Source organism: Ambystoma mexicanum, chromosome 2p (genome assembly GCF_040938575.1).
Source record: "Ambystoma mexicanum isolate Mex_15411 chromosome 2p, UKY_AmexF1_1, whole genome shotgun sequence".
NCBI classification, from domain to species: Eukaryota; Metazoa; Chordata; class Amphibia; order Caudata; family Ambystomatidae; genus Ambystoma; species Ambystoma mexicanum.
The window spans coordinates 1239000843-1239015921 of NC_090923.1; positions in this window are offsets into that span (position 1 = coordinate 1239000843).

Here is a 15079-nt window from a genome sequence, read left to right on the forward strand (position 1 = left end):
CACACAAGCTCCCTCGCGGCCTTTTAGTTTTGGATGATTGGTTGTAAAGCCACCAAGGATCTTCTGTTGTCATGTACATGTTAGGCAGTTATGTAGAACTACTGGACTAAGTACTGCAATCCAAAAACACTTTGTTTATGTTGCATGGAAAGTAGTCCCTTGCCAAAGGATCAAGACCGCATGCAATTCTCTACTAGACCCTAATAAATTCAGCTGAAAAAAACTCGCAAGGAAGACCTTTTTCCGGCCTACTAACATTAGTGAAGATCGGGACAACCTGGGAAGTCATTGAAGAAAACAACCCAAATAGTTATGTACAATCAACCCTACTACAACAGCCAATTGGACATGATAATACATTTCAATACCTGCTCTTGATTAATGTATATTGGAACCTGTTGAAAATTACAACTGCAAATTTTGTCACCTCGGTAATGACGATAATCGATAAAAATCAGAGAAGTCATCATGATTTATCGATAATTATATGTGGCGACATGAATATCACTTGGTTTTACACAAAAAAAGAGCTATTCTCAGATCATGCAAACAGCAATCTGCTATACTGCTCGAGAAGACAAAGATGGGACAATGATATAGAAGCACGCGACTGTGTAATGGTAAATGGGAATGTTAGTGGCGATAGTCCGCCAAATTACACCTGGCATAATACGGGCCTGAAAAAGACCTTGGATTATATTTGGGCGTCTCAAAACTTATGGTCAACAATTAAAAATCTGAAGATCGTGTCGACCGAAAACAGTGACCATGACCTGATGATCATGACGTGGCCTCTAAAACGCCGAACTACGTTCACAAAAATGAACCAAGTCTTGGAAGTAAATTGTGGAAGAAACAGGCTCAGACTAAAAGCGACCCAAATAACAAAACTGACTTCAGCCCTACTAACGGCTGATAAAGATTTCTGCGATCCAACAAATTATTCGATATTTTTACCAGGTAAAAGTGCAAAAACCTCATATAGTGGGAAAAAAATTCAAACTCATCGCCACATTTGGAGCAAGAAAATAATCCAAGAAAAGAGACAATTTAAGAAGGATATATGTGAAATAAAAGCTCGGTTCGGAACAGCTGAAGAATCAAGAAGAATCAAACTGAGAAAGCAGAAATATCGGAATTGACTAAAAGCCTTTAAATTTCAACCAGATCAAGAACGCGGAGAGGAAATGTTGGGGTTAATAAAAACAAATAACACAAGAGAAATCTGGTCCATCTTGAATAGAGGTTATGAAAATCCACCGAAGAGGCTAGTAAATGGAGTGGCTGAAGGAGAATGGCACAAACATTTCCAAAAAGTATTTTCGACACAAACACCGCAGGTAATGACTCATCCGGCATCTGATAATACAATATGGGATGTTTGTGAGTCCAGAGAAACAATTGAAAATGCCATCGGAAAGTAAAAAAACTCAAGAGCTGCAGGACCTGACGGAATCACGAATGTGATGTTAAAAGAAAACAAACATGAGTGGACCGAATTTATGGAAAACCTGTTCTCAGTGATTGCAGACCAACGATCTCTACCGCCATCGTGGTCAGAGGCAATAATTGTGCCGATCTTTAAGAAGGGCAATCGGGCAGATCCTGCCAACTATCGCCCGATTGCCCTTTTTAACACGATTGGCAAAGTGTTTGCCACGTTCCTTCAGAAAAAACTATCAATATGGGCAACAAGGGCAGAAATGGTGGACATAAGACAGACTGATTTTACTAAGGGAGTCGGGACGGAGCTGAACCTGGCAATTGTAAACATCTTGAAATTGGAGGCCATAAAGAAAAAAATCAAACTTGTTTTTTGCATTTATTGATATGCAACAAGCATTTGACACAATAAACCGCAAAAAAACTCTGGATGAAATTAGAAAAGCAGAACTGTCCAAAATTGCTGCTAAACCCAATAAAAGCACTGCATGCCAAAACTACGGTCAGGATCAAATTAAACGAACAAGGAGATCTTTCAGATCCTATTGTAACAGATAAAGGGGTAAAACAAGGGTGCCCCTTAGCAGCAACGTTATTTAAACCATTCATTGCTGATGTATCGATTGCCCTAGCAAAGGCAAAATGCTTCGCGCCGCAGGTCAATGGAACCGGGATAAGATGTGTAATCCATGCCGATGACCTGGTCCTGGTCGACCAAACACAGATCGGGTTACAACGACTGCTCCATGAACTCCAAAATTACATGGATGAAAATGACTTATCAATAAATGTTGGAAAAACTAAAATCATGAAGTTTGGTCCCACTAAAGGAAAAAAAAAAAGAACTTTAGGTGGCAAATATACGACAAAGAGATTGAGAAGGTGGAGGAAATGCATTATCAAGGGATAAAGATCAATATTTCGATACGAGAATGGTGCTGGGTCCAGGAATTACGCCAACGAATGCGAACCTTAGCCCTACAAGGAGCACGAATACAGACACTTTATGGCAAATTCTCCATGATCCCGATACGCACGTTCTATCTGCAGAAAGTGGTGCCTGCAATTACATTCGGAGCAGAAGCTGGGTGGAACATTGACAGCAAGATCTGGTCCCAGCTTGAAGGGATGTTTTGGCGACGTGTCCTGAAACTGCCAACATATATCTCGATGATAATAATAAGGCATGAACTAGCATTAGATGGACTCTATACCATTGTCTCATGGAAATCATTGTCATTACTGCGGAAGATGAACATGCCAGATCCGGAACCAGGATATGAAATATTCGCCTCAAAGAGCAACCGTGTGAACTCGAATCTACTCTCGACATGGTCCCAAAAGGTGAAAGCAATAATGGACTACGCAAACATCGCAATGGGCACACTACTGATGCTACCACAAATTGCGAAAAAAAACCTCAAAGAATGGTCATGGATCCAAAATGTGTCTACATATGAAAATCTTCCGACAGCTCTAAACCTCGGAATGTCAATGAATAAACTAGACAAAATGTCAAATTATCTGCAGCAATTTCCTTCGAGACATCACCGAGATGGTTTTCTCCATCTACATATAAATGCTTATAAATCAAAACAAATGTTATATATGTGACATATGGAAGACACATTGGACAATATATGTAGATACTGTGAAGCAAATGAAGAAAGTATAAAGCATTTACTAATAGAATGTACAGTTCTTAGAGATAAGCATTCACTACATATGAGCAAATATGCTCCAAGAACAGAAAATATGGAGGACCTGTGGGCTCGAATTCTGAGTGGGAGCTCGATACACTTAATTTGCTCTGTAGTGAACTTTCTGGACAATATAATTCCAAAGTAGATCTGAGGAGCTCATGAAGAAAAAGTTTGTCATGGAAATTGTGAATTTTTTGTTAAAAAGTTTGTAATAAACTAAAAACAAATAAAAAAAAAAATTCTCTGCAGTGCATGCTTTAGACTAGTGGTCTTACAGCTCTGGGGGTGCCTCCCATAAGGGTGTTGAGGGGGGCTGAAGGATGTCCAGAGGGGGTGCAAGGCTCTAGAAAAAGGGATTATAGCGACTGCTATCAATAGTGTGCTTTGATGCCACCATATGCCACCATATGCCACCAAGTGCTGCTTTTTACCTTAGCCATTGAGTAGCTATGACCGCTGCAAACCGCACTCCCACGTGGAGCCTGCAATCTGTGGCCCGCACCTTAAGATGACCGCCGCCCAACATACAAGCTTTTTGTTTATGCCTGTTGCCTAGCAACCATTCTTGAAAGGCTATTTACCCAATAGGGTGTGACCGCAGGCGGAAGGCGGCCCCACACGACGAAGGCCTCCAGATCAAGGCTTTGCCTGTCTGTGCCTGTCGGTGTTGGAAGGTGACAAGGGGACATCCTGTGCTCCACTGCTCCATGCAGGGTAAGGAGTCACACAATAAATTTGTTTGTGCCATTTGATCAACAATCCCGCTTTAGAACTTTGGAACTACCATTGAACAACCATTGCCCTATTGTTAATAATATCACATGGCGATATAACTCTGCCTTACACTCAAATCCAGACTGAGTACCACCAACCGACCAATTGGCGCGACCTCGTACACCTCGCTGTAACGAGCTCACTCAGAAAATGATTTGCAGCATTGTCCAGTATTACTTCAATCCCCTACCGTGCACTATGATAACTAATATATATGCCGCTCAATCGTTGCCTTCCCAATATATCTATATCTGGTGGCCTGGTCACCAACCAGCAAATCCCAGACTCACGTGCAGAGCTGAGCTGTCTCAAGTATTCCCATTATTGTCGCCTGCCCAGGTGGCTTCCTGGCCACCTCTAATTGCTAATCTGTACTGAGCCCTGTTACATCCATCATGCACCTATCAATGTATTTTATATCCCTGACCTGACGGCTTTATTTTTTTATTGCAACTGCCCTTATAGCATCACTTGTACACCTAATGTACCTTTTAGGCCTTATTCCAAGGTAGTACACTGATTGAACAGCCCATATCGTATTTCCTTTGTACCCATGGCATTGTATATGCCATATCTGTCTGCATTACTCTGTATCTGATTTGCCACTACCTCTCTTGCATACTGAACTGCCAATATCGCATTTCTTCTGTACCCATTGCATTGTATGTGCCATATCTATCCGCATTACTCTGTATTTTATTTGCCCATATCGTATTTTCTCTGTACCCATTGCATATGTGCCATATCTATCTGCATTACTCTGTATCTTATTTGCCACTACCCCTCCTGCATATGCCGGATAGCCCGGACCTTAGCTACCTATCTGCATTACTCCGTATCTTATTTGCCACTACCCCTCCTGCATATGCCGGATAGCCCTGACCTTACCTACCTATTTGCATTACTCTGTATTTGATCTGCCACCACCCTTCTGTATATGGTACACATGCTACCCCAATCATCAGCCACACGCCCCAATCCAAATACTGAGGAGCGTACTTTCAGTATTACATATACTAACGGCCCCACACACCTACTGCCCAACACCTCTTCGCACTAGGCCTATCTAACGTCATAATTCTTAGAATTGTTACCTAGCCCACTCAACAATATGTACATGCCCCTCCTAATATGATATATATGTTACTGCTACACTGCAACTTGTTCACGCCTGCCAGGAACCATCCTAGCGCTAGTAGGGTCTTACAAATACAAACCCATTATAACACCTAACAATGTGCCTAACATGTCCCCTACTACATCCACCACTTGTAGCCATCCCCCGCCAGTAGAGAACATTCATCTGCCCATCTGCCGGCCCTCGCACATACAGTCCGTCTCTAGCACCATTCCCACTACTGATGCGTCATCAGCCAATATGCACTTGAACTCTCCAGCACTATGGCTGGAACACTTCGCCACCAAACGCACTCCCATTCAACCATGCACCTTGCATCTTAGGAACTATAGACTAGGCACTAGATTTCTTCGACCGGCCCCCCTGTCCACGCCCTCCTATCACCAATTCCATAACCTTCACTACATTGAACAAACACAAACTCATCGCCAAGCTCACACCTACAAAGAATACCCTACTTAAAGGCTCCTCCTATCAGCACCAATACCAATTACTCACGCGCCAAAGCCTCCACCATTAGCAGTGCCTTAATCAATGCTAGGTCACTTCTGGCACATGCCTTGGATATCGCAGACTACATTACGGTCCATGACTTAGATTTCCTAGCCACTTCTGAGACCTGGCTACATGCAGCTTCAGGACCCTCACTCTCGCTCGCCATCCCAAATGGCTATTCCATTACAAGATGTGACAGAGATTCTAACTATGCCAAAGGCGGTGGTGTCGCCTTTATTTTCAGAAGCTCAGTTGTCCTCAGACCCATCCCAAATCAGCATTTCCCATCAGCTAAGCTATTGTCTGTCAAGATGCCCACGTCAGCCACCCACACCATTACCATGCACCTCATCTATAGGCCTACGGGGCCAATCTCCACCTTCGCAGAGATATTACCATCCTCTTGTTAGCTAACACAAAGCCTAACTCGCAAATCATCCTACTAGGTGTCCTTAATCTTGGCTTCCAAGATGCCAAGGACCACAAAGTCCTAGATATAGCAAGCATCAGAACTGAATTGGGTTTCTCTCACTGCATCCTGGAACCCACCCACATCAAAGGAAGAACCCTTGATTGGCTGGTAGACCTTAATTGCAGCATCAACATAGTGTCAAATACACCTTGTGCCTGGTAGGATCACCATATGATAACCTTCAATATACAATCTGACTACAAGTGCTCTAAACAGAAATCGCACCATCCATTTGCACTAGGAATACAAGGAACATAACAAGCGAAAAACTTCTCCCACTAATACTACATCTATTAAATAAAGCAACCAAGTCATGCGCCAACCCTACGGTCCTAATCGACTTGTACAATCAAACCATTCTTAAAGCCATTAAAACCATTGCCCCACTCAAAATAAGGAAATCCAAACCACGTGCACATCTCAATTTATGTTTTACACCACACCTTAGATTACTACGTAAGTAAAAAAGAAACGCTGTAGCCCTGTGGATAGGGGTGTTGCTAGGTTTGTAAAAGATCCGGGGCTAGAGCCCATTGCAAGTTTGGATTTCACTTAACTACATGATCTGAACGTACGCGCTGCGCCACGTTGCGATTTCAGGCATTAATATTGCAAACTATACTGCTCAAAGTGCGAGTCAAGCTCATTTCATTTGGAAGATTTGCCACTCCAAAAACTGAACATAAATCCAGTAGTGCTATGCTATGTAATACTTTATGAGGTTATATATGACAAAGAAAAGCCTTTGGACGGGACAGCCAAAGACTTGGCATGGATTGAGAAATTGTATTTAAGCAGCAACTGAGAGATACCCGTTTGCTACATTAACCATACGGTCACTTACTGCTGTTTTTGGACTGACAGGTGGGCTTACGAAGTGGTGGGACATAACAAATGTAATTATCTAGCGAGCGAGCGCAGCGAGCGAGCCTCAACTTGGTACAGGGGTACGTTTCCCCCCGCCACAAGAACATTTTTGAAAAAATGCAGCCAAAATCACACACATTTGAGCATGATTTTTCCAAAATAACCAGCATAGTACATATGTTTCTTAGTGATCTAAATGGCCGCTGAATACTGTACCACTAATAAGCTGCAGCAATGCAGCAATCCGAGAAGGAAGAGGGCAGAGGAAAACAGAGAAGAAGACAGGACAGTAAGTGGGCACTGAGAGTGGAAAGAGAATGAGCGTGGCCAAAAGAGGGAAGCAGAGAGTGACATCGGGTGGTGGGGGGTACAGAGGACCCACAATGCTGCGCAGAGAGAACACGGGAGAAGGATGAGAGGGAGTTATCAAACGGAAGAGGACCCTGAACACAAGCAAGCTGTTATAACTCAAATGTGGAGCTCTTAAGTTACTGCCCTAGTTCGAAGCACTGTACAAACATACAACAACCCAGATAGGTGATAACAGTGAACTGGGCACAAACACATTGAAGGTGCGTCATACTACAGGCTAAGCATAAGCATTACCCCACCCAGCTACCATATGTTTAGATTCGCAAAGCAATGAAACTAGTGCTCCATAATATACAGCGTGGGCATGGGCAGTGCGTTACGTGTGTGCCTGTTCACTAACTGAGGCCACGAAGATGCACTCCCTCCCAGTCCCGACCAGTGTTCCCATCCCAGGACCACAGTTCTCCAGGTGTGATCGCCCACACGGTGATCTGGTGTGACTGGAGCAGCAGACTGCCTCCCTCCAGGCCAAGGGTGATGCCCCAGGGCTGCACCTCCCACAGGTGCATCCCATCAGCTCCGCCGCAAAAGGCTAACCACGCAGAGACATGACCCTCCACAGGTCATGACCTGATGCGCAGCAATTTATTTCCTGTCTGAGGATATTTAGCAGGAGAGCAAATGTGCGCTGACAGACCGTGCACTACATCGTAATAGCAACTGCTCCCAGGCTCTGGCCAATGGCCGACCAGAGCTTCATGGTCTCTAGGATCCAGTTTCTTGAAATATAGTTTTTAGACATCTGTTGAACAGGTGTAAAACAATTCCATCTGACTCCAGTTGCCTCTTGGACCTGTTTTTGGGTGTCTAATAATGGCAGTGGTGCAACACCACTGAGCTGATCAGGCTTCAGACGCTCCCCCCTCCCGTGCCTCCTGCATTTTGGACTATGTTGACTCGACCTGGCTGACCTACAGAGCCGGCAATTACTAACGTGAACTTCATTTCATTGTGCGCACCTGCGTTCTCATGCATACGTTTTTAGGCAATTGAAATTGTGATGTGGGGTTAGTGCTTGCATGCCAGGGGAGTGACTGGAAGGGTGGGGTAGGGCAGGCAAATAATTCTAACATCAGTCATTAAGTGGCTTGTGTCAGACCTAAAGGAGAGAGTTAACTGCTTGTAACATTGGAGCTGCACCAGAATGGTCTCAATAGAATACGTAAAGATGTTAGATGCCTACCACGCAAACAAGGTTGCCCCTCCCCCATCATCTTTGGTTAGCGCCTCTCCCAAAATTTAGGTTTCGTTGTGCCCCTGAATAATGTATTGATTTCCGTTGGTATTTTTATTTAACCTCTACTAATGTCTCCTGTTCCCCCACTTGGTGGCCAAACAGTCCTAAGCAGCAACAGGATCCAGTAGGAATAAATGCCCACTGGAAAGTCCACCAGCATGGACCTCTTCACACTGTATGTTTTGTACCTGGTGTCTGGGGGTCTGGCACTTCACTTGACACTGTAATAATATCTTTAGGTGATGATTCATGCTGGTGTCAGGCCTCTGTTTATGCTGTTATATCTTTAGCTGGGATCCGAGAATCTATCACAATAGCCATATCTGGGATGTGAACACAGACTAGTTCAGGAACAGATTTAGCAGCATTGTACCCCTTCTCTGAGGATGGCTCAGGGGCTTAGCACTGGCCTTCCGAACAAATCAGCGCTGAACTGAGCAGCACAGGTTCAAATCGAAACCCTGTTAGAGGCTTGACTGAAAGCAAAGGGAAACGTGCAGGTGCCAGCAATTCGCATTCCAACATGGTAGAATTCAAACATAGTGCGAGAAACACATTACTTTCCCCTCAAATGCATCTCCCCTGTATTGACGTTTGTTCGGTCACGCCAGAGGCCTGGAAGGTTCATGCACTCCAGCCGAACAACCCACACTCCAAGCAGTCTTGAATGCCAGTCCACTAGGGCACCTTGGCCACTCAAATCAGCCCCCCCACATCTTAAAAACAGCCCCCCATCAGCCTGCAAAATCACCAGGAAGTGATCACCTGTATTTCGATCACTCGATTCACCCCTTTCCTCGCATTGATAACAAATCTGCATGCATGAAAAATCTTTTGGGGGTGTCACATTGGAAAAACCAAGCAAGCAAGTCAAATTAACCAAACAAATCCAGCATCGTTCACTTAGTGGTCTCTCTAAACCACCCGCATACAGACACCAGAGTAAGCCATCTTTGCTGCATAGGGGTGTCCTACAGAATCAGCAGGAGAAGACTCTCTGGAATGTGAAACCTCCTAAATGTTCAAAACGCATGCACACGCCCAGAGACACTCAAAGCCCGAAGTGACGGAGGCCAGAGAAAGACAGCATGCAACCGAACCTCTAAGCAGAGAGTCATCAAACTGTAAACAGGGGACATTTAGAAACCGAGCACTGGAAACATACCAGTGTGTGGTATGAGGACCTTTAACATAACATAACATTTCACTACAGAAAGAGAGGCGTGCCGTGCAGCATGTTTCCCCTGGTAAATGCGCAGATGTAAGAACTTAGCCTAACCACAAGTAAAAACAAAGATCCATCAGCTGTACAAATGCACATCAGAAAAAAAAGATAGAGAATCCCCAGGGACTCAAAAAACATGAAACAATAGTTCCCATGAAGGCGCGCATGAAAATGAGTCTTTACGATTCGGGTGGCTATTAAACATACCGATAAAAGTGGACGCCCTTAGAGCAACAATGTAACTGGCGGCCATGTTGATTTGGTAATAAAACCTGCATAGTTTAACAACGTAGAAATGGTTTTAGTTGAAATATGTCTAATACTGGATGGCTGCCAGTAATTGACAGGTATATCATGCAAACAGATTATTGCAATATGTTCCATGGAAATACATTATGCAGATTATTGTAATCTAGCCTGTCTCTGGATGGTATCAGGTAATAATATCCCCAACAAAAATATCGCCGTAAATATGGCCGTTTGGTTCGCCATAGGCGATATTTTTATTGGGGATATTATGTGGGAGCGGGGGTTGCGGGGGTTTCCCCCCACACATTAAAAAGTGATGCGTGCATTGTGGAGGTGTCCCCCGCAGGGTCCATTGTGAATTTCACCGCAGAAATATGGCGATATTTTTGTATGGCGATATTTTTGCGACGAAATGATCACATGGAACGCTCTGGATTACTTAAATATGAAAGTAATTTAAGGCTTTCAAATCTATTTAGAATATATGTCTCCGCACTGTCTATGCACTTTATACTCCAAATTCTGTTTACAAATATTAGCAATGTTATCGGTGGGGGCAGAGGGAAAAGCGCAAGACAATCACAGTTAGCAACCTTGCGCTTGCCTATTAGAGTGTGCGCGGACAAGTTTGCACTTAATGTTGCTCTGCCCTTAGAGTAGAACAATTAGCCAACAATGGCTGATGAAAATGTTGCTCAAACCAAATGGAATGAGATCATTATTGAAGGCCTATCATTTCTGGCGAAATTCGTGACTATTTTAGTTTGTTATGCTGTATTTAAATACATATGAAAAACGTGGCTCTGTAGATGCATGTTTTTTTGTAAATTCACGTCACGGCAATCTGTGACGATGTCATGATTTCAATGAGCTTTGGCGTACTTCAATGAAATGAACTTGTATATGGTAAAGTTGTGTGTGTTTTTTATTGTACGTTTTTATGGGAATGGTACCAATTATAACTAATACAGCTTATTAATACCACTGCTGCTACTACATATTGCAGTCATCTCGCCGAGTTCCGTGACTTCATAAGGCCCTTTATAAATCAACCCTCTCTCCTCAGCCACCGGAGAACCACGCAGTGCCAGGAGACCTTCTGTGAGCGGTACTCTTCCCGGCAACTGCAATCCTGCATTCAGTAACACCACAGCAGTGCAGTTACACAGGGCAAAGTGCTGCTCTGGTCATTGATCTGTCCCATGTTCTGGCCAGAGCGAGCTTCAACAGCAGTGCAATAATCATAGCTATTGATTAAATACAGTGGATTCTGATTAGCGGCCTAGAGACAAACGGCCTGATTTGAGAGCGTTTTTCAATGGGACAAAGTCACCTACCTTCGGTTCGGTCAAGGTGTAGGCTAGGCAGCTTCACAGGGGTGGGGGCCCAGGGGCGCAGTGACACGGCTGGGGGAGTCCGGGTCTGTGGCTGGTCACAGACACAGGTGTAGATGGGTGGCGCGCTGGAGACTGGCACAAGGCTGGGCGTGACCTGATACTGCAAGTGCGCAGCGCATGCAGAGAAGACCCAAGGCACGTGCGTTTGTGCCTGGGTGCGCGGGGGCTCGGCTGCTCCCTGCTGCTGCGCAAGCGCAGACTGTGTGTCAGGTCAGCACCAGGTCCAGCACGAGTAGCAGCCCAGGGCGGGCCAGGAGGCAGCCAGCAGCAGCCATGTTCGAATCATGTACTCACATATTTTTTATTCAAATAAATCACAAACAAACATTGCTGGCTGCGCTGCCTCCTGGCCTGCCTGATTAATTTTCTTTTTTTCTGCGATGATGTTGGTGCATGGCCCGGGCCCAGGGCTAGCCTTTGCTTGTAGCGCCGTGATCTTCATCCGGGCTACAAGCAAATGATCCGGGGCTATAGCCCCTCTAGCAACGCCCCTGCCTGTGGAAAGGCCTACCCTTAACCACTAATAAGGATAGCCTCATACTAGCTTCCAAAAATTACAAAGAGGCAAGCCTTCAAGCCAAAAAAGACACATACAATAATCGGATGTTGCAAGCCAAGTTGAGCACTAAAGAGCTCTTTAAGATACTTAAAGAACTAGAAATTCCTTCAGCCCCCCCCAGATACCTGTGTCAAAGATAGCACTTTGTGTTCTAACATCCAAAATGCACTTCTAGACAAAATTACCATGCTACAAACGAAAATCAATGCCAAAGAAATCAGCTTATCCATTGAGCCACATTACAGTACCCCCTCCTTAGCCACTAACCTCCTTCCTCACAACCACAAACCTTTCAACTTCGGACCACTCTCTATCAAAGCGGTAGAAAATATCATCCACAAATTGAAACCTTCTAACTGCCAGGGTGACACATGTCCAGCCTCTATCATTAAGGAAGCTTCTATTGAACTAGCACCATTCATCACCGCCTTAATAAATGCCTTCTTCAATACGGGCATCGTGCCCAATAACCTCAAAGATGGTTGGGTCCTCCCTTTACTAAAAAAAAACCTCACTAGACCCAAGCACACTTACCAACTATAGGCCTATCACTACCATCCTCTTCCTTCTCATAATCCGTGACAGAGTGTCCTACCTGCAAATCCACAACTACCTAGAATCGAACAACCTCCTTGGCCTCACACAATCTGGCTTCCATCCGAGGCATGGAACAGAAACGACCTTAATTGATTTAAAAACACAAATCAAAGACCTCAAAGATAACGGCAAGCTGGCCCTTCTTTTACTACTAGATTTGTCTGCAGCATTTGACCTGGTCCACTCTGCCAATATCTCAAATCAGCAGCCCACTTCTCGGACAAAGCCACCACCTGGATTAGATCATTATTGGAGAATAGATCCATGAGGGTCTTCTCACGACTGGCCTATGCGGTACCATCACCAGTTCTGTTTGGGGTCCCTTAGGGATCGTGTGTATCACCAACACACTATAATGTGTACAAGAAATCCCTCTCCGATATTCTCGACTATTTGGGTGTCACCTACACTAATTATGCAGATGCCACCCTAATACTCATCCCAATTACTGGAGACCACAAAGCTGACTCTAAAGCATTAAATGACGTCTATCTGGTCATCCAGGCTTGGATGGCATAACATGGGCTCTGTCTCAATGATGATAAGACAGAGCTACTCCTCCTTGGTTCCCAACCAAGACTTAATAAACTAGACTCAGTCTTCAACTCTTTCATCATTGATGGCAATACCATCAAGGTATCTAATGACACCAAAACCCTAGGCATTTACCTAGACTCCTCACTATCTCTAACAAGACAAACCAATGCCATAACCTCCTCAACAACCTACATGTGCAAACTCATCACCGCCTGTCGACCATTCCTTACCACTGCTAACTGTACCACGCTTTCCAGAACCCTTATCATGTCGAAACTCAACTATTGCAACGCGCTGCTACGCTCACCTGGTATCCACAGGGACGCCACCCAGCCAGGTAAATCGCTGGTATGCTTCTCAGCTTTGCCCTGATGTGGTCTGCGGGGAAGGTTCTGCCTTGTGGTACAATTAGGCGTGCTCTCCGTCCTGCCTTCTTTGCAGAGGCGCGTTGTCTTTCATGGGCGAGTGCGGTCCAGTTACTTCACTGACGCCGGCCCGTTTGATATTGTTCAGGTAGGATGTCTTTCTTTGTTTAAAATGTCTCTTTTTTCTCCCTTAGGTATGTGGAGCTTCAGTGCGGCGAACTGGTTGAGCCCCACTGGTAAATGATGGCGCATTAAGAGCGCTATGATGCGGTAAGTAAGCGCTATGCACAGCGCTGCTAAGTCTTGCCTTTGCTAACATGTGTTTTCCTTCTTTGTAGGTCGCGGTGTTCTTCAGCGCGAGTGGAATGTCCGGAAGTGGTGCCAGCCGAGAGGCGACCAGCCAGGTAATCCTTTTGAGCAGTTCGTAATTTGTAAATGTCTCTACTGCTTTCTTTAATGGTGCCTCTATCTTCCTCTTTCAGGTCATTCTGTCCGGGAGGCGTGCAGATTCGAGGAAGCTGTTCTCAGTAGCTGCAAGTGTTTAAAGATGAAGACTGCAGGTAAGATGCTGCTGCTAATGATGTTCCTTTTGTCTCCTTGCAGGTTCTGCTTCTCCGAGGTTCGAGGGAATAGCTGGACACGGTGAGTGTCACGTTGCAAGCTGCAAAGTAACACGAAGCATGTTCTGCAGTCAGGGTGTGGTTATATAGCCCAGGTAAAATAGTACCATGGAAAGTAGTTCCAGGCCTGCCACAGCCAAAACACTAGACCGCATTGCTTGGTTCTTAGGGAACCAAGCTATGTGGATGCCTCCATGTTGGCTGACAATACAATAAAGTAGTTCCCAAGCACATTGTTGTTCATGGTGTATGAGCCTGGCGCCATAGGCGCCAGGACTGGCCCCATGAGGGCTTTTGAAGAGGATGCCAGGCTCTAGAGACCAAGTCCTGACTCCACTTGGCCAATGGGTTTGCCAGAGGGGGTTTTGGGCGAGGGTCTTGACACGCGCTTTATTTAGGAACCAGCCAACGGAACCGGAATAAGTTACAAGTAACTCAAAACAACACCATCCGGGCAGCTCTAAACATCCCTAAAAATCATCATATCTCAGACACCAGACGCAGACTACATAGGCTATCGGTTACCCAAAAAATCACACTCAAATCATTGTCACCTACCCATAAATGCATTGCCAATCAGGCACCGAAATATTTGTTCTACAGATTCACACGAAACACATCTGATCGCCCTCTTAGAGCATCCCAAGTCCATTGCCTACTACTACCTAGATTCAGACTTCAGAAAGCCGGGGGGGTTGTAGTTTCCCGGTACTCGCCACAAGGCTGTGGAATTCGCTACCTAACCCACTCAGATCAGACTCTTCATTACACTCCTTCAGAAGCAAAGTAAAAACTTGGCTTGTAGATCAGGACCAGCAGAGCTAACCAGAGACACTGTGTGCTCAACAACTCATGCTGTCACCATGATGTATGCTCTGCTTGAGGGTGGACGCCCTCTGTAGATAGCTTTTGTCGTATCTATTGTTTGTAAATTGACTTTCATAATGCTATGCATATTATTGACAGTACATTGTTGTAACTGTAACCCTTAAGAAATGCGCCCGGATGCCTCTGGGCTAGGCGCGCTAT